Source organism: Sapajus apella, unplaced genomic scaffold, assembly GCF_009761245.1.
Source record: "Sapajus apella isolate SASKATOON/1434 unplaced genomic scaffold, GSC_monkey_1.0 scaffold3, whole genome shotgun sequence".
Classification (NCBI taxonomy): Eukaryota; Metazoa; Chordata; class Mammalia; order Primates; family Cebidae; genus Sapajus; species Sapajus apella.
Window position 1 is genome coordinate 50,748,838 of NW_022436943.1, and position 20,823 is coordinate 50,769,660.

The following is a 20,823-nucleotide window of genomic DNA, read 5'->3' on the forward strand; positions in this document are numbered from 1 at the left end:
AGGAAATACATTGCATTTGAAGGTGATAAATACTAAGAAATATAAAAGAGGGAAAGAGGGGTTCAGTTCAAGACAGAATGGCCAGGGAGGACCTCAACTGAGAAAACAACATTCGGTGAAGACCTCAAAAAGGAGTGAGGGGCCAGGTGCAGTGATATACACCTGTAATTCTTGTACTTTAAGAGGGCAAGGCAGGTGGCTCGCTTGAGCTCAGGTGTTGAAGACCGGCCCCGGCAACATGGCGAGACCCCATCTCTACAAACACAAAAAAAATAGCTAGGCATGGTGGTGTGTTCCTGTCGTTCCAGCTACTCAGAAGGTAGGGGTGGGAGAAACACTTGAGTCCAGGAGGTCAAGGCTGCAGTGAGCCAAGATTGTGCCACTGCACTCCAGCTTGGGCAACAGAGTAAGACCCTGTCTCAAAAAATAAAGGAAGGAGTGGGCGGTAAGGGAACAGGCTTTGTAAGTATCTGGAAGAAGAGCTTTCCAGGCAAAAGGAAACAGCAAGTTTAGAGACCCAGAGGCAAGAGACTGGGAGGGAAGTGCCTCTGTGTTCCAGGAACAGGGAGGTCACGTGGCTGCCATGGAGTGAGGGAGGGAGAAAGAAGTAGGAGGGAAGATTAGACATGCAACTGATAGTGCAGAGCATGGGGCACTCATTATGCAATGCTTTATGGGACCATTACAAGGATTTAGATTGTTTTCTCTACGAGTAATTGGGAGCCATTGGAAGCTTTTGAGGTAGGTGTGCCGTGATCTAACTTCAGTGCTACTAGGATCACTCAAGCTGCTATGCTGTGTTAGACCAGAGGGTTTGGGTGTGGAAGCCAGTTAGGAAGGTGTTACAGTTCTCCAGAAAAAAGGACAGTGATTTGGACTGCAGTTATGGAAAAATGTTAGGAATTAGGTTTATTTTGAAATTGAGCCAACAGGATTTGCTAATGGGTTATATGTGGATGGGAGAGAAGGAATGGGACTACAGGTTTTTTGGTCTGAGTAACTGCTTTTCACAAGCATGAGAGTATAAAAGAATTGAACAATGGATGTATATTTTCTCCAGCTATACAGCGTCCAGCACAGAGTATGTGTTCTTTAACATGTGGATATTACTATTAATAATGTATCTGCTCACCTGGCTAAATCTTTCTGTAGACCTTTGCCTTACATCTAAGCACTCTGAGAAAGCACGTAGTCAGGCTGTTTTCCACCAGCAAGTGGACCATTGGAGGCTTTTGGACCATCTTGGTACCATAAGTGGTTTTAAAAGCTCATTGGCTGCCCAAAGCCCCTTTGACCCATCAAGCGTGCTCTGGACTTAACACCTTTGCACAGGCTGATCTTCCTCTCCACCCAACTTTCCTTCCTCTCATGTTCTCCATATAGGAAATGGACAAAGGCACAAACTGGAAATCAGTGCAGATTTGAGTTTTGTTTTTGTTTAGAGAGTATCCCTTAATATTCAGAGAAAATCTAGCCCAGCTTCCTCTATGACAAAACAGGAAGCTGAGGACTAGAAAGGTGAAGTGGCTTGCAGCTTCCCCATCAACATGATGAAGAAACTGAATTAAATAACTCTCAAGGCTTCTTCTGGCTCTTACATGCTTTCAGGTTTTCAATAAAGACAGTATGCAATAAAAAGCAATCATAATGACCAAAAACTCAGGAGTTATCTTCGATTTCTCTTCCTTCATTACCCGCATCTAAGCCACCAGCAAATTCTGCTGAGTCTTCCTCCAAAATAGATCCCACTCTGTCACCCTCTTTTAATGGCCACCACCTTGAGACAAGCCACCACTCTCTTGAAATGAACATCCAGAGCAGCCTCCAACTGGCTTCTTCCCCCTGCTTACCCTGGCCCTTATACTTCCTATGTGCATGTGGCAGCCTGAACAATCTGTTCAGAATTTGAGCCAAATATATTTACTTCTTTACCCAAAGCCTACCAGTAACTTTCTATCATGTCTTACCTTAGCCAATCAGGCCCTACATGATCTGGCCCTCATTTTTCTCTTTGACCAGCTCTTGCACCACTACCCTCTTACCTACAAACCTCTTTGACCTTCTGCCTATGCCTTTTATATTCCAGGCTTCCCCCTCTCTTTGGCAGTAAGGCTTCTAAGAGGCACCCCACCCAGTGAGTCCCACCTCTCCATATTCACACCCTTTGTGTAGGCTGGACCTTGTGATTTGCCTCTAAATAACACAATATGGCAAAGGTGACGGGATGTCACATCCACGATTAGGTTGCAAAAGACTGTAAGTTCTCTCTCTCTCTCTCTCTTTCTTGCCCTCTCCCTCTCCCTCTCCTTCTCACTTTCTCACTCAGATGAAGCAAGTTTCCATGTTGTGAGCTGCCCTATGAGAAGGTTCACTTGCTAGAAACTAAGAGTGGCCTCCAGCCAACAGCCAACAAGGAGCTGAAGCCCTCAGTCCAACAGCTTGGGAGAAAATGAATTGTGCCACCAATCAAGTGAGAGAGCTTGGAAGCTATTCTATCCCCAGTCCAACCATAACAGGACTACATCCCTGGCCAAAACCTTAATTACAGCTTGTGAGAGACCCTGAGACAGAAGACCCAGTTAAGCCAGGCCCAGATTCCTGACCCATAAAAACTGTGAGATAATAATTATTGCTTGAAGCCATGCAATTTTGGAGTAACAAATTACACAACAATAGACAACATGCAACACCCTCTGAGAACGTTTTCTCTTCTTTTTCTCTCAGCCAGAAATTCTATTTCCACTCAGGTTTTTCAATGTTTGGCTCTATCATGCAGCCTCTTGGCCCAGACGTACCCTCCTCAGAGCTTATTCCCTAGCTAAACTCTACATGTTTATCCACTTCTAACTAGCTAAAAAGATTTTATTTATTTACTGCTTTACCTGCCTCTTCTGCCATAATAAAAGCTCCACGAGAAGAGGAACCTTCTCAGATATGTTCATAGCAGAATCCCAGCTCCTAAAATAGAGCCTGGCACAAAACATCCTTCAATAATTGCGTGTTGAATAAATAAAGAAACTGGTGTGTGCGCCTAATCTCAGCTGGTCCACCCAAGACCTCTTGAGCACCAACCCTAGTCCCCCGCGCGACCCCTTATCCGCTCCGAGAAGATGAAAGAAACAATCATGAACCAGGAAAAACTCGCCAAACTGCAGGCACAAGTGCGCATTGGTGGGAAACGAACTGCTCGCAGAAGGAAGAAGGTGGTTCATAGAACAGCCACAGCAGATGATAAAAAACTTCAGTTCTCCTTAAAGAAGTTAGGGGTAAACAATATGTCTGGTATTGAAGAGGTGAATATGTTTACAAACCAAGGAACAGTGATCCATTCTAACAACCCTAAAGTTCAGGCATCTCTGGCAGCGAACACTTTCACCATTACAGGTCATGCTGAGACAAAGCCGCTGACAGAAATGCTACCCAGCATCTTAAACCAGCTTGGGGCAGACAGTCTGACCAGTTTAAGGAGACTGGCTGAAGCTCTGCCCAAACAATCTGTGGATGGAAAAGCACCACTTGCTACTGGAGAGGAGGATGATGATGAAGTTCCAGATCTTGTGGAGAATTTTGATGAGGCTTCCAAGAATGAGGCAAACTGAATTGAGTCAACTTCTAAAGATAAAACTTGAAGAAGTTACTGGGAGCTGCTATTTTATATTATGACTGCTTTTTAAGAAATTTTTGTTTATGGATCTGATAAAATCTAGATCTCTAATATTTTTAAGCCCAAGCCCCTTGGACACTGCAGCTCTTTTCAATTTCTTGCTTATACACAATTCATTCTTTGCAGCTAATTAAGCCGAAGAAGCCTGGGAATCAAGTTTGAAACCAAGGTTAATAAAGTTCTTTGCCTAGTAAAAAAAAAAAAAAAAAAAGAAATTATGAATGAAAAGGAGTTGTGGGGGAGGAATGAAGATGTTCTACCACATGATTTTTTTAAAGCTCTAGGACAGTGGGCCCATATTTGCTCTCCTAATTTATCCATTTGTATGCTTGAGTACATTTAAATTTTGAAGGACCTCAGGGTTGTTTGTTTCTTTCAGAGATCACCCCATGACTTCAATTTTCCTGCTTGGGTTTTTTGCAGATTTCAGCTGAATTTCAGGGTGGCAAAAACCCACATCCTCTTCCTCTGGCTCCACCTTTCTCTTCTCCTCTTCTCCAACCCACCGACTAGTCTCAACATGTCTCCTTCTAAGTGAAGAGCATTTAAAAGATTGTAAAGCTTATTGAACTCTTACAACACCCCATCTTTGTTTGTTAAGAACCAATGATTCAAAAATACATTAATCTCTCCTGAAATTCATGTGGTTTTACAATTAAGGAGAAAGTTCTAGGCGCAGAGTAGATTGCCAAGTCGTAAGAACTTGTCATGCATCTTTTGCAAGGCTCTGTTTTCTTCCTTTTTACTGCCATTTTGTCCATAGCTTGAAGCAACAGACTGAACTATATCCCCATATTGTCACTGAAAGTAGAGAATAAAAGATCATTCCATTTTTAAGCACCTTTCCACAGAAAAATACATGAGGAATTTGTGTTTTCTTTATTATTGAATGCAGATTATAAATGAAAACATACATCCAAATGTCCAGCTAATATTTGAAAAGGTGTTTCATTACTAATTCATTGGTAATCGGGGGATAAAAAACAAAAACACTATTACACACTCTGAAAATTGACTTAGATGTGAAAGATTAGAAATCCAAAGTATGGGCAAGAATGTGGAACAATAAAAACTGTCATACTTCTGGTCAAAGTATAAACTAGGTACAAGTATTTTAGAAAACTATTTGGTATCATCTACTGAAGTTTAATACAATACTATGACCCAGCATCTCTAGGGATATATCCTCAGATATGTGTGCACACATGGATCAAAATGCATGAACAAAATAGTTTATAGCAGAATTACTTATGATAGCCCCAATCCAGTAACGATAGTAGTTGCAGTTCAACAATAGTAGATGCATCAAATTTTGGTATTTTGTACAATGGAATGCTACATAGTAATGAAAATAAACTACTATCATATACAACAGCATAGATTTTTTTAAAAAAAGCAAACTTGGTTACCTTTGGGGAAAGGCAAGGGGCTGGATGTGGGGTGATATGGAACTCCTGGGGTGCCAGCCATGCCATGTTCTGTCTCTTTGACCTGGGTTGTGGTCAGTTTGCAATAACTGAATGACTTGTTCACTTAAGATTTGTTCAGTTTTCTGTGTATTTGCTATAGTTCAAGTGAACAGTTTTAAAAATTCAAAACATAAATAAATAAAAAGAAATAAATGAAGGCATACGTCAGTTCAATATCAAAATATCAACAACATGTCTAGCAAAGGCAAGGACTATCAAAATGGGTAACAAAGCAGAATCTTCCCTCTGCCATTTTCAAGATACATGACTATAACAAAATGCACAAAATATATCAAAGATATTCATCACACAATATTTGTATTAGCACAAAATTCATTTAGATCTACATGTCCAATATTAGAGGATTATGAAAGTACATTGCAGTGTATTTCTACAACAGAATATGACATGCCCAATAAAATTCACGTTTTCAAAGACTTAAGGGAAATGCTCCTGATATCTTGGTAAACAAGATTCATTCAAAGTGAAGCATGTAAACGGAGCCCTATTTTCATGTGCTTAAACCTTCTGAAGGAACTTTTGTCTCCACTTGCTCTCTTTTCCTTTCTCCCTTCTTTGTAGCTTCTGTCCTCCCTTCCTTTCAATTGCCCTCCAAAGGAAATTTCATTCTCAGCAGCCATAATTTCGTGAGACAAGATTAGGAGAATGAGTGGAGAAAGATTGGAATGCAAAGGTAGTAAAACTTTAGATAAAATTCTTTCTTGCTGGGTATGGTCTCAGATTCTCCTCTACTATGGAAACTCTAGGTAATGGACAAATAAGAAAGCAAATTTAAAAGGAGGCCAGATATTCACGGGCATAAAGATGGCAGCAATAGAAACTGGGGACTACTAGAGGTGGGAGGGAAGGAGAGAGGGCGGAAAGAGTTGAAAGATGAAAGCCGGACACGGTGGCTCACGCCTGTAATCCCAGCACTTTGGGAGGCTGAGGCAGGTGGATCACGAGGTCAAGAGATCGAGACCATCCTGATCAACATGGTGAAACCCCGTCTCTACTAAAACTACAAAAAATTAGCTGGGCATGGTGGCGCGTGCCTGTAATCCCAGCTACTCAGGAGGCTGAGGCAGGAGAATTGCCTGAACCCAGGAGGTGGAGGTTGCTGTGAGCCGAGATCATGCCATTGCACTCCAGCCTGGGTAACGAGTGAAACTCCGTCTCAAAAAAAAAAAGAAAAAAAGAAAGTTGATTGAGTACTATGCTCAGTACCTGGATGTTGGAATTATCCACCCTCCAAACCTCAGCATTATGCAATATACCCAGGTAATGAACCTTCACATGTACACCCTGAATCTAAAATAAAATTTGGGGAACGAAAGAAGACCAGAGAAACTCTTTCCTACTATATTTAAAAGAAGCTTAAAAGAGGGTAAGAAAGGGTTATGGGAGACCTGTAAGGTGGTGACGATAATTTGGGGTAGGTTGGAGAATCCAAAAGCTATTGCATAGATTTGGAGTGTGGAAAGGTAGGAGATTCATAGAAACAAAGATTTAGGAAGTTTGGCCATGGGTTATGAATTACATTCTACTTAACAGTATTCGAAGACCAGATGTAAAGCCCTTATTTTTCCTAATAATTATCTATGGCTTATTGAGTAGCAATTCTTTGAGTTTGATTAGCATGATTCTCATGCTAATCCATGAACACATGAAGTCCTAGATTATGTTAAGAGCATAAAGTAAGACACCGAGGTCATGAAAAAAGTTAGTCATGAAAAACCCTATCAGTGGTTATTTCTCTACAGCAGAACTAGAATTAATTTATATTTTATTCTTTATATTTTTCTCAAATTTTCCCAAGCTTTCTTATATAAGAAAGTGCATGACTTATATAGCCAGAAAAATACATATATATTAATATATATTATCCAGAAAAAAGTTCCAATAAACATACTATTGTCTGTCCCTTCAATTACTGCTGGAAGAATACTGTATGTGACAGTGAAGCAGAAAAAGAAAGCACAGAGAAAGGGCTCTCTGAGCATATGGAGTGGGGATGGGAGAGGGACAGCCATGGGACCCCTCCCAGCACAGCCTTGGCCCAGTTCACAGGAGAGCAGTTTGCCCTAAGCAGTTTTGTAGAAGTCATTAAACAAATTGCATCAATAAAACAGCAACTCCCAATAGAAATAGTTATGACAGTCTGTTTTACATATAATCAAAAGATCTGTACACAGAATTTGATGTGAAAATTACTTTAGAAGGTGTATCTACAGTAATTTAAGTGCCCCCAAAGATAACTGCTTGCCCAGAATATACTCCTGCAGCTGCTGCCGGGAGAAGCCACATGGGCTGGTAAAAGCATGGACTTGGGTTCTTTAAAGTTAGGCAAGCCTAGACTTGAATCTCGGTTCTGCCACTTACCGGCTATGTGACTTTAGTCAAGTTATTAATCGTTTTTGTGCCTCTGCTTCTCCATCTGTAACACGGATTTAATTAAGCCCATATCACCTGGGTGCTATGCACAGTAATTGAGGGGTGGGAGTATATAACATACATAAAAGCACCTAGGAAGTAAGAGGTGCCCAGTAAGCTTTATCCTTACTGCCATTCCCACTTGTAGTTCCCACCCCCTGCCACATCTCTCCTGCCCTGCCCAGAGTTCTCAGGGTATGGAGGGCTGGGTGGGGGTGGCAAGGGTAAGGGGCAGAGAAGGAGTTGGGGAGGGAAACTGACTGGAGAGATTATGTTATCATAGAATAATTTTCCCACCAAATTCCTCACTTAACCCTGGATTTATTTTTCCTTTTGTGCATAGATAAGGGTATGTGTTAGTGTATCACTGTCTGAATTTAGCGGCATTTCTTAAAAAGTCATCCAGCATCATATTACATTAGTTTTCAAACTCCGCATACAAGTAAGAATTCCAAATCACTCGTGTGTCTTGGGATGTACCTGTTGTCAAACAATCAAGGAATGATAATAAGCAACTCTGTTATAATCTCTATGAAATACCAGGAACTTATCTAAACTTTTTACCTGTATTATCTCTTTTTATGCTCCCAGTGACTCTACAAAGCAGGTGCCATGTTTGTCTTCATTTTATGTATGAGGATATTGAGGCACAGAGAGGCCGAATAACCTGACGAAGATTATTCATTAGGCCGACATCAAGTCTGTATTGAAGCTCAGAGCAGAAGTCAGGAAAGTGCAGCAGCTGGTGGGCCAAAGGTAGCCCATATGACATCGTACAGAACAGTCTTCTGTAGTTAGTCTTCCCTCCTCAATACCCCCTCATCATCATTCCCTTTCCCTGTAATCTGATCCTAGTGTTCTTTTTTTACAGCTATCAGAACCTGATCCTATTTATGCACTGACTTGTGTATCATCGTGTATACATACATACATCGTGTATTGTGTGACTTGAGTTAAAAATAGTTTTTACCTTTTTTCTCTTTTCCCACACTATGTTGACGTAAGTGTTTACCTTTTTAAATGAATGTGTATTAAATACAGACAGTCCCTGACTGACAATGTTTTGACTAACAATTCTTAGATTTTACAGTGGTACAAAAGTGATATGTATTTAGTAGAAACAGTGCTTCAAATACTCATACAACTATTCTATTTTCCACTTTCAGTACAGCATTGAACAAATTGAGACAGTCATGTGTATTATAAAATAGGCTTTGTGTTAAATGATTTTGCCTAACTGTAAGCCAATAGAAGTATTTTGTGTGCTCTTAAGGTAGGCTAGGCTAAGTTGTGATGTTCAGTAGGTTAGGTGTATTCAATATATCTTTGACTTAAAATGATATTTTGAACTTAAATTAGTTTATCAGGACATAGTTCCATCATAAGTTAAATCAGGATATAGCCACATCATATCGGGACATAGCCCCTAAACAATAAGTTACGCAAGTCTTTACAAAAAATTTTCAATGTTTCCTCTTGGCCCTCAAAACCTAAAATATCTAAAACCCATTTCTTTACAAAAGAAGCTTGCTGCTCCCTTATCTAGAGTACCTTAATTGCTATAAATATTCCCTCTCATTATATGTAGTTTCAAGCACAACCTGCATTCCACAGCAATAAAATTGTTATCAAGCAGGAAGCCATCATCTTCATCATCCTCTTCCACTGTACAGCTGGTTTAGGGTAACACACGTGGCATCGTATGCACTCATGGCCTGCTAATCAGTGACCACAAACACTCTGGCTCTCAGGGGCTATCAGTAACTAGGATAGGTGCTGAGGCAAAAACAGTGGTAGAAGACACTACTTTCATCCTGAAGACTTACCATCAAAATATCCTGAAATAGTGCATTAAGAGCTATCCAAGTCTTTATGTGAACTAAACCTTCAGCCAAAATATCCTTTAGTAGCAGATTATCAAGCCACCCAGTGAGAGAGATAAATCAGGCAGACATCTATTTATGTGCTTTGGGGGAAATTTGTCACTCTCTCTGTGCCTCAATTTCCTCTCCTATACAGTGGGTTTGGTGATGACCTCTACCTCATGGAGTCATTGTAGGATTTGACAGGGATAATATACGTCAAGTATTATTGTCAGCACTTTAAGTGGCTGAGACATAAACTCCCAACAAATGGCTAGTTTTCCTGGTATTGTCCCAGAATTTCTTAATGGTAGAACAAAGGAAGCCTTCTAGAGAAAGACATTGGCAGGATCATGCTCACCCTGAAATTGTACTAAAATTTTACATTTAAGATGCATTTTTCTGGGGAGAGCTTCTGTAACTTACTTCAGATTCTTTGAGGGATCCAGAACTCAAAAATATTAAGTGCCACAACTCAAAATGTTATGAACTATGGGAGATTCATGAAGGCTTTAGGGAGAAAGATGGGTGCATCCCCAGACGTGTCCCCTCTGATGCACCACAGAAGCCCGTCAGTTACCTCTGATCTACCCCTCCTCCTCCTCCTCCTCCTTTTCTTCCTATTTTTCCTCCTCCTCCTCCTCCATCACACACACACACACACACACACACACACACACACACACACACACACACCTTTATCCTACTCTCCAGCATTCCAGGAAGAAAACAGAGGCAAAGGTTGAGAGCTGCCTCCTTGCAGTAGCTGCTCTTCGGATGTCTGTAGCCAGTGTTTCTCCCTCAGTGCTCTCTCATCATCACTCCCTGTCTCTGTAAACTGATCTTAATGTTCTTTTTTATAGCTTTTAGAAACTGATGCTTTTTATGAGCTTAGTTGAGCATCATCTTCATCTACTATTTGGACATAGCTCCATGAAGATAGGAATTTTGTCTGTCTTGCTCATGACTGAATTCTTAGCATTTGGCTCAATAGATAACCTGATCAACAAGTAAAAGAGACCCCAAAAATCCCCAGAAATTTTCAGTTCAGCTCACGCATGAACAGTGAAAGGCAACTTGAGAATCTTGACTAAGAATGCCAAATATCCTGCTTAACCAAAGTTGTCCACATTCAGCTAAGAGATGCATCAGGATGGAGGCCATATGTGTTTTGTGTGGAAACAGAGTGAGTGTTTGCCTATCATTAAGCAATTTGTAAGTAACAAGTGTGTGACATCCAGGATGTTTTGACATTTGGGGTTCTTATATCTGACTACAGCCACCTCGGGCCAGTGCAAAACTGAGGGGAAGAGTTTAAAATTTCTTATAGACCTGAAATTCTAGTATAATAATAAGACCAAATATTTGAATTAAGACAGTCATAAAAATAATTGTGGCTTTATTTTATTTGTTCATTTATTCAACAAATATTTATGGAACACTGCTATGCACTAGGCACTGGGAACTGAGCTGTGAACAAAAGAGATAAATCCTTATACTTGGGATGTTTATACCCAAGTTGAGGACTAATGAGAGCTCCTCCTTCTCCCCGAGTCCTATTCTCTACTTCCCATCAATATCCCATTTGATCAAATTTACCAAAAATACTTTTTGCATAAGGCAGCAGACCCACATGACCATGCATATATAGACAGTGCATCCTATGTGTCATGGTCTACAGCAGTTGTTCTCAACCAGGGACCACTTTGCCTTCTCCCTAGGAGACATTTGTCAATGCCTGGAGACATTTTTGGTGTCACAGGAAGGGAGTTGTGCTAATGGCACCAGTGGGGAATGCCGCCAACCATTCTATAGCGCACAAGACAACTCCTCACAGCGAAGAATTATCTGGTCCCAGATTTCATAAGTATTGAGGTTGAGGTGCTCTGGTCCACAGTCAAGATCTAATAGCCAGATCCAAGCAGCAATTTACTTTTCCTGATTTCCTTTAATATAAAAATATCCAGCATTAAAGAGCTATTGTAGATGTTTGGAGTTTTCCCACTGCTCAGAACTTTTTAAACACTGTTCCTTCATCTAAGAAACGTTCCGCCTCCCCAAGGTAGAAACAAGAGACTCACTTTCCCATTTTTCTTTGCAATGCTCGACCTCCACCCCATTAACCACAATGAGTGAGGGACTCACTGAGAAGTGAGCAAGATGAGAGAGCCAATGCTAGATAGAAACTATTTTTTGGCTAGAGATAGCAGTGATGGCCGGCTTTCAGGAGTAGCAGAAGTGGGACTTCTGACATCCTGAGCCCAGAATGAGCTGTCGTCTCTGTCCTCAATAGCATCGATGGAGTCTATACTGGTGCATTTCACATTGTATAGTTTGGATGTGATCCTTCTCCACACAACCTACCAGTGTGACTCTCCAGCCATCTTGGAGACCTGAAATGCTATCTCTAATATTCTTCAAAAAATTCTTTTTCCCCCTAAACCCACTTAATGGGTTCTGCTTATAATGTCTCTAATAATAAGCAATAAAACTGTTCACAGTTGATGGGAAATCTGAAAAGGATGGACTCACAATTCACCTAGAACTCATTCACTGGCTTATACTACTCATCTTATTTTGGGGTAAAAACCACCTTGGCTACTAACATAATAAAACACCCTAATGTGCACTGCATGAAAAAAGTACTCCAAAGACAATTACTTCAGCAACAGAAAAAGATGAAACCTTGTCCTCTGTCTTACAAAGTAGCCAATACCTTCATCCAGCCAGGAGTTTTTCCCTAGCTGTAAATATAACCTATGTGTATATGTCTCTATTTTGCAAGCACAGAAAATAGGAATCACAAGCCACCTGTTCTCCTTTCATATCAAATTAAAAAGGAGAGAAAAAGAATAAAAGGGTGAGTGGGAAAACAAAACCTCCATAAAGATTTTAAAGTCAGACTACTTTTGAGCCACGCTGAAGGTTGTTTTAAGTGGACTGTGATGCCAGCTTGCGATGACATGCTCTACCATGGAAAAGGAGAGACAGAGCCTGGAGGACACACCACTTTCAACTTGTGTTTGCCACTGCGGGGGAAGACTGACCTGTTAGCCTTTTCTGCTCACCGGTTCATCTTTTGCTGGGAGAGAGAATTCTGAGTGCAGAATTCTTCACATTGTCCATGCAGAGCTAGGACGATTCTCAAAAATTATGGGTCTGTAGAGAGTTAGCGTCACAGTAAGAATCCAATTGCCAAACAATGGGGTCTAAAATCACAATATTATTCAAGGTAACCATAGACACTTACCCCATGCCTCATATGTGCCAGATACTTTTCTTACATTACTTCTAAACTCCCTAGAAATTATTTAAGGCAGATAATATCTATAGATGAGGAAACTGGAGCTCTAGGAGGGTGCATGATTTGTCCAAGGTCTCACAGCAATATCTTAATAGAATCTGTCTAGAATCAAAGTCAGTTTGTCTTTTTGTCCCATCATGATTCATCTCTGCTTCTCTCTAACCCCATCATCCTAAAAACCACCTTTCCCACCCACTATATAAATGAATGACAGCACCACACTTTCAGTAAAAGGATCTAGACATTCACCATCTCCCTATCAGCCTAGCAGCAACTGCAATGCTTGGAAAATACTGGAGGATGAGTAAGGGCTTGTCCAATGAGACACAGTTTCTTATTCTGGCCCTGATATGCAACAGATAATCAAGTAAATGTGGATTTTATGTATATTCGCTTCACTTTCCTAGGCACTAATTTCCTTATCTGTAAGACAAGGGTATTGGACCAAAAGTCTTGAAGGTTCCTTTCAAGTCATTTTTTGAAAGTTTGTCTTATGCTTCTTTTTTTAACTAAACTGTATTACTGTGTGTATATATATATATTTTTTTTTTCCTTAAATAGACACCCAAAGAAACAGGTACAGGTAAAGGCACACAAGCTCTATCTAATGGTGTTTAGCTGTCCCTCTATGTAAAGACTTCCTCCCTCAGAGGAATTGGTCACATGTCCTTTCTTTTTTTTTTTTTTTTTTTGAGACGGAGTTTTCGCTCTTGTTACCCAGGCTGGAGTGCAATGGCGCGATCTCGGCTCACCGCAACCTCCGTCTCCTGGGTTCAGGCAATTCTCCTGCCTCAGCCTCCTGAGTAGCTGAGATTACAGGCACGCGCCACCATGCCCAGCTAATTTTTTGTATTTTTAGTAGAGACGGGGTTTCACCATGTTGACCAGGATGGTCTCGATCTCTTGACCTCGTGATCCACCCGCCTCGGCCTCCCAAAGTGCTGGGATTACAGGCTTGAGCCACCGCGCCCGGCCTGGTCACATGTCCTTTCTTTAGACAACTGCTCATCATGTCATTTGACTAATCATAAGCCAACAATAAGAAGTTAAGAGTGCCAAGAAAAGGTAACTGTGCTAAATTGCATTTGCATTTTTCCAAGTATTTATTCTCCCCTTCTTTCATATCTGTAAACGGATTATCCGTCCCCACCCATTGGCATGAACCTACAGTGCCTCCATGGGAGGAGTATCTTCTTCACAATGGATTGATCACATGCCTTGCTTTGGCCAATAGAATGTGAGTGGGCATAAGGATGTGTGCATGTCTGAACAGAAGTCACACAACAATTGCCTGGCTCTGCTTTATCTCCTGCTTTTTTTCTTTGATGTTAAATTGGTATGTGCAAGATAGAGGTTGATCTTTTACCTTTGACCTGGTATTGAGAAGGCGCCTGAGGCAAAACTAGAGCTGATCTAGAGTTGACATACACAGATCAAAGGCTGACTTATAGATTATATTATAGATACAGTCAATTCTCACTGTTCACAATAGTTATGTTTTATGAAGTTTCCATGGATACTGAATTAGCAAACACTGAACTAATGTTCCTAGCTAAAACACAGGGTTAGGTTCCTGTGAGCTCTGATCAAAACATTTTCATCATCAAGCAATACATAATCTTCCTTTATATGTGTTTCTATGTAAAGACACCTTATTCAATATATTTTGCTGATTGATTAAAATTAAACTCATGGCCAGCAGAATTATAGCTCATGCCTAATTGAGGCTTTCCTAACATGTATATATTTTCCATAAGACATTTCACGGTCCTCTGCACTCAAGAACGCTACACAGCATTTCAGTACTATGCTGAAATGAGGCCGTTTTAAACAGAAAAATCATCAACAAAAATTAGCTGGGAGTGATGGTGCATGCCTGTAGTCCCAGCTATTAGGGAGGCCAAGGCAGGAGAATCGCTTGAACCTGGGAAGCAGAGGTTGCAGTAAGCCAAGGTTGCACCACTGTACTCCAGCCTGGGCAACAGGGTGAGACCTAATCTCAAGAAAAAAAAATCTCCACCAAAAAGCATAAAAATGGGGAAAATGTGGTGCTAAGGGACATCTGTTGCAATGTGAAAGCTGAAATAAGATGGCAGCGGCTCACCATGTTTACCCTCAGCTAGAAACATGTGTGTCAGCTGACGTGTTTTGCCACTCACTCTAAGCATGTCCAGGAATCACTGCAAAAGCACCATGAGTATTGATTTAGAAATTATAAGTTTGTTTTAGAAAGTAAGCAAGTACACAAATACAGAATCTATGAATTAAAAAGATCCACTCTACTTATATGTGCCACATCATGTAATCCGCATAGCAAACCCAAAAGGTGAGTATTTGTATCACCATAAGATTCTGATGATGAAATACTGTGTCCAAAGGTATAACTAATTAGTGATAAAGCAAGGATTTAAAGGTTTTTAAAGTCATTCAGGTTTGCATGGCTCCAAAATCATAATACAACTCTTTTTTATGCCCCATATTGCCTCCCAGTAGAAAGAAAGTTGATATGTGGCACCAAGACTCGCCTTCTCTGCCTGGATTTCAGGGCCCTGCTTACTCTTATTGCTCATGGAATTTTCCACCTCCATTCAACCATGCTCACCAACACCCTCCTTTTCAGTGAAGAGATTATTTCCTCCCGTTTTACTCAGCCACCATTTTTGGTTCTGCTTCTACATGGAATATGCTCTTCTGTCAGGCACCTGGTCCACATCCTCAAGGCTGGTTGAAGAAGCTTGGAGATTGTTTGGTCCAACCTTGATGCTTCTAGCTCAGACCCTGCGAGGGTCAGTGATTTGCCCAATGTTAGTGACAGTCTGAGTCAGGACTTGAACACAGATTTGCTGACCTTGGGGCAATTATCCCTGGGATTGTTTCACCTTTCCTCCCACCTCAAAAGCAATTATCTTTAACCTCAGAGCAAACAAATGAGGCAGAGGAGAACCAGAAGTGGCAAAAGCAAAGCATTACCACTCAGAGGTGTTTACAAACTATTTGAAAGAGATTTTAGGAAGCAGACAGAGCTGATGACTTTGTCGGTCAAACAGCCTCCTGCTCTAAAAGAATCCAATAAGCCATTGAAGAATAATAGCATAGACATTCTGGTCTTTGAATTTATATGCTAACTTTCATCTCTGAAGCTCAAGGCTCCTTCCAGACATTATCTCATTCTTCTTCCCAGAACATCAGTAGAGAGTAGTTGCGAGTATTATACCCATTTTGCTGATTGATAGAAACATTAAGTCTCAAAGGCTGTAAAAGATTTTCTCAGAATCAGAAAAATCAAGAACCTTATTCTGCAGAACCAGAGTCAAAGCTGAAAACTAGCCTCAAAACTTAGGCCCTTCAAATCTCATCCTAAAGCCATAGAAGTAATTGTCTAGAAATGAGACTGAAACAAGGGGGAAAGGAGGATTGGTATTTGTTGAAGATGCGTTGTGTCAGATTTCTCATATAAAAGATATCGTGGGTTCTGGGCATCCATTCTGTGAAGTAGAAATTGTTATCCTCATTTTATAGACCAGAAAACTTGGGCTAAGGAATGTTCAGTAAGTAGGCATTCCAAGTGCTAAATAGCAGAGAAAGGATTTTCCCACAGATACTCATAACATCAAAGTCAGTATCATTGATAAAACTGCATAAAGTGCCTGGTACTTGCAGAATACTGTGCTGGGCCCAGTGAGACTACAGCACAAGACAAAGATGTAGCAAGAATTTATTCTGCACCAGGAATCAGAGACCTAAAGTTACCTGGGACACGCCCTCCAGGAGTTGACGCTCTATTTGAACAAAAAAGAGAAGCATATAGAGAATAATTCAGAACCCACTCTCTTATTGAGCATTTTCTATGTGCCAGGCACTGTGCTCTTCATGCTAGAGATTCAACACGGAACAAAACACAGTTCTTGCCTTTATGTCCCTCACTATGCATGACTGTCAATGTATTCCAGGAGATGCCTCAAATCCGGTGATTCGAGGCAGGCACAGAAGAAAAGGAAGGACTTTGACTTTGCGTACTTTATCTTAAAATTCATGCAAATTTAACACCCTACTCTATAATATACGGAAGTTCATTTTAATAGTACTATATATTTCCTTATAATCAACAGTTAAATTGTTTGCCTTTTTTTTTTTAACCAATCTTTCCAAAACAGTTAAGACTTCAGGATACTGTTCCCGTTGAATCTGGAGCATAAAATAACTCCTAACAAACTAAAGCTGTACCATCAGGATGCACAAGCTTGATTTAAAAGTTTTGGCCAATAGGCACAGTTCAATTCTGTCGACACCGCTTTGCTTCAATATCTTTAGTGTCTACTATGTGCTATTATGCACAGTGGTAAGTGCTGGGGGAAAAAAACGGGATAACAGAGAAGAAAATCTCAAATTATTTCTATCCAATGAAGTTAGAGCTATGGCCAAAAGAGCTCCAGGGGCCAAGAGGGGACACCCAACCCAGATTAATAAATTCCAGGTTCCCTTCATGTTTGCACATTAAAAGCACACAATAAATGTTTTTAACAATTTTGTCTTAATCTTACAAAATATGTGTTCCTTGCAAAGCATATAATCACACCCAGCCTTGCAACTCCATATGGGGGCACAGCCAGGGTAGGACTGCTTTCTGGACCCAGAAGTCTAATTAACTGTTTCTCACCAAGCCACCCCAGTTGGCCCTTCAGCCTCCTACCCTACCCCTACCTTGGATGTGCCCTTTGGCAGCGTCTACAGGAGTGGTCTCCCTCTTTTTCCCCAAGAAAAGAAAGGTTCTCATACTGTGATCTATGGATGTCTCTGCTCTTGTCTTCTCTGTAAGTTAATTCTATTGCCTACTGGGTTGGATTGACAACTGCCAAAGGATTTCCTCAGGCCTCTGGGAAATGGACTCCCTGGCTTGTGCCTCTTTCTACACTGACAAATTTAAAAATAAATCATTATATTCTTTCTACTTCCAAATCCTTTATTTTTCCCTCCTAGTTATGAACTAGACCAGAAACCTCAGTCTTCCTGCACTTTCTATTGTCAGGATATTCAGAATCAACTAACATTTACCGAGAAACCACCGTGTGTATCTCATGTTTAGAAACATTACTTAATTGTAATTCCTAATTAGCCCTGGGAGTTAGATAAGTGTTGCCATTTTCAAGATAGGTTCTCTGAAGCTTAGCAAAATAAGTTACTAAGCCAAGTCTCCAAACTCCTGTTCTACTACTTTTCCCTCTCAACAGTCTTGGCTAAACTTTTGGATAGATGGATAGATGGATGGGTGGAGGGATGGACAGATGGACAGACAGGCAGACGGATGGATGGATGGATGGATAGATGGATAAGAGACAGAGAAGGAAAGAGAAAAGAGAAAGATATATATTTTTTTGTCTTCATTCTGGTGGCCCACCCCGAAACTACTGAATTACAGTCTCTAGAGATTCTCAGGCAACTAGCCCAGCTGTTTCTGCCAACTGGATTTTATGAGCCATCGCAAGAGACCACATGCAGCTTCATCTAAAACAAATTATTTTTAAGCACGCAGAGTGGGCAGTGCAGATATAAGGAATGCACAGGAGTGTTTTTGCTTAAAACCCTCTTATCTCCTGGTCTTCATGAGTCTCCTTTGCAAAGTCAGGTAAGAAAAGTTTCTAGAACACATATTACCTGCCCCCTGACAACTTAGTTGGTTCAGCAAACATTCATTTGTTGAGTTGCAAGCCAGACACTATACTAGATGATGAAACAACTAAAAGGAAATAAATAGTTCTGCCTCCATGTAAAAACAATGATGATGATGATGATGATGGGACTTCAATTGAATAAGTGTCATGGGGAGGCAGGTAAAAGGTGATATGAAAAAGAAGCAACAGGAATCCCTTGATAGAAAAGAATTTGCTGGAGGAGGTGGGGATTTCTGCCTGTGTTCTTCAGAATGGGGTATGGGAAAATCTGAGAGGAAAAGAAATTTAAATAAGAGCAGAGACTTTGCAAAATTTGTTGAGTTGACTTTTCCTCATGCTGCTTCCCCTGGCATGGGAAGACATTAGCTGGATAGAAGAGACTTCGCAAGAACTGTAATGAATCAAGATGTGTTGGTTTTGTTTTGACACATGGATTTCTTAGGGATTTGATTTTTGTTTTTTCCCAGCCTTCTCCATCAAAGTTGTTTTCAACCAGTCTTGGTTGGACTGGTTGACTCATCCTCAGATATCATAGTTTTCCCACTACAAAAGCATGGAACTGATGCCAATAAACCCACTCCTTATTCCCAGAGGGCTAGGGTGAGTCCCTGCAGAGGGGAATTGCTGGGGTTGGCACCTGGCAGAAATGGGCCATCTGTCTTTCCTCCACAATTATTGTCCCTGCCATTGTGAAGGAAACGTTTGCCGCCTCCTCCTCACCCTCAGACCCCTCTTCCTGCACTTAGGGTCTCATTGCCCCTCTCCACCCTCTGACAAGTAGCTGGTGCTTCCTCCTTGACCCCTGACTCACTGCGGGGCGTACCCTGCCTCAAGAAACATCTTTTCATCTCACTACCTGGCTCCAACTGTTCCTTTGTCTCCGTGGGGAGCTCTTCGCTCTCTTCTTCGGTATTTCTCTAAGAGGGCTCACTCAGCCCACTCCATTCCACCTGCCACCAGTGGTCTCGTACTAAACTATAAATCTGGCCATGCTCCTCTCCTGTTCAGTATCTTCCATGTCCTTCACATGTCTGCCACATGATGACAGCGTCAACCCCCAGGTGACTCTTGGACCACAAACCATTCATCCCTTTCCTGTTGAGCTACGGTGGAAAGCCCATGCTTGCTTTTAAGTGCTCCATGATTTGGCTTTGTTTTGTTTTCTGTCATGTCATTCTCTCTGCCTGGAACAGGATTTCTCTCTATCAACAATGGGAGATCTCCTGTTGACCTTATACCCAAGGATTATGTTTGCCTTGTTTCTAGCACCCAGATCAACACCAAGCAAATAAACAGGTGCTCAAGAATATATGTTAAATGAGTGAATAAGCTAGTTAGCAAACAAGTAAAGAGAATGAATAAATCCTTGGAGAGCCCAGGTCTTCACTGTGAGGCCTCTGGAAGCCTAAGTGAATACTCAGGCATACTCCTTCCTCTGTGCTAATGGCATGTGAAATGCCCTTCTGCTGTCACCCTTACAATCTGGAATACCATGCTCCTTTCTTGGGTACATAGTCTGTGTCATATTTTGTATCAGCAGCACATAATGCCATGCAATACATAATCAACAATTTAGTTTTACAAACCAATTTGACCATCCGCATTCCCCACATCTCCTGACCTCTTTCTACTGCATTTTCTGTCTCCTCGCTTTTCATTCTCTCTCTCTTATCTTCCGAAAATTCCAGACCTCACTCCTTTACCCTAGTATTACTGCCTGAAATGCCCTTTCCTGAATCCTTTCCTATGTGTATTTAAATCCTAAACTCCTCACTGCTAAGAAAAGACCATCCTCCCAAGCCTCCTCAGCGTTCAAGAACATTCCTCCCGTGCTGACTTTAGCAGCACGTATACTAAAATTGGAATGATACAATGAAGATTATCATGGCCCCTGTGCAAGGATGATACGCAAATTCGTGAAGTGTTCTATATTTTTCTTCAAACTATACTACAAGGCTACAGTAATCAAAACAGCATGGTACTGGTACCAACACAGAGATATAGACCAATGGAACAGAACAGAGGTCTCAGAGGCAACGCCACATATCTACTACCACCTGATCTTTGACAAACCAAACAAAAATAACAAGCAATGGGGAAAGGAGTCCCTGTTTAATACGTGGTGTTGGGAAAACTGGCTAGCCATGTGCAGAAAGCAGAAACTAGACCCCTTCCTGACACCTTACACTAAAATTAACTCCAGATGGATTAAAGACTTAAATATAAGACCTAACACCATAAAAATGTTAGAAGAAAACCTAGGCAAAACCATTCAGGACATAGGCATAGGCAAGGACTTCATGACTAAAACACCGAAAGCATTAGCAACAAAAGCCAAAATAGACAAATGGGATCTAATTAAACTCCAGAGCTTCTGCACGGCAAAAGAAACAATCATTACAGTAAGCCGGCAACCAACAGA

The 20,823-nt window shown here is 41.0% G+C and overlaps 1 non-coding gene and 1 pseudogene across 2 annotated transcripts; both read left to right on the plus strand.

Annotated features, from left to right (window-relative positions):
* The first annotated feature begins 3,024 nt into the window (after positions 1-3,024).
* LOC116533564 lies at positions 3,025-3,856 on the plus strand (annotated as a pseudogene). The gene has a single exon (XR_004261350.1). The product of XR_004261350.1 is annotated as a transcription factor BTF3 pseudogene (transcript).
* Positions 3,857-20,230: 16,374 nt separating this feature from the next.
* LOC116535960 lies at positions 20,231-20,337 on the plus strand. Its single transcript, XR_004262410.1, has one exon. It is a non-coding gene; the product is annotated as a U6 spliceosomal RNA (small nuclear RNA).
* The last annotated feature ends 486 nt before the right edge of the window (positions 20,338-20,823 follow it).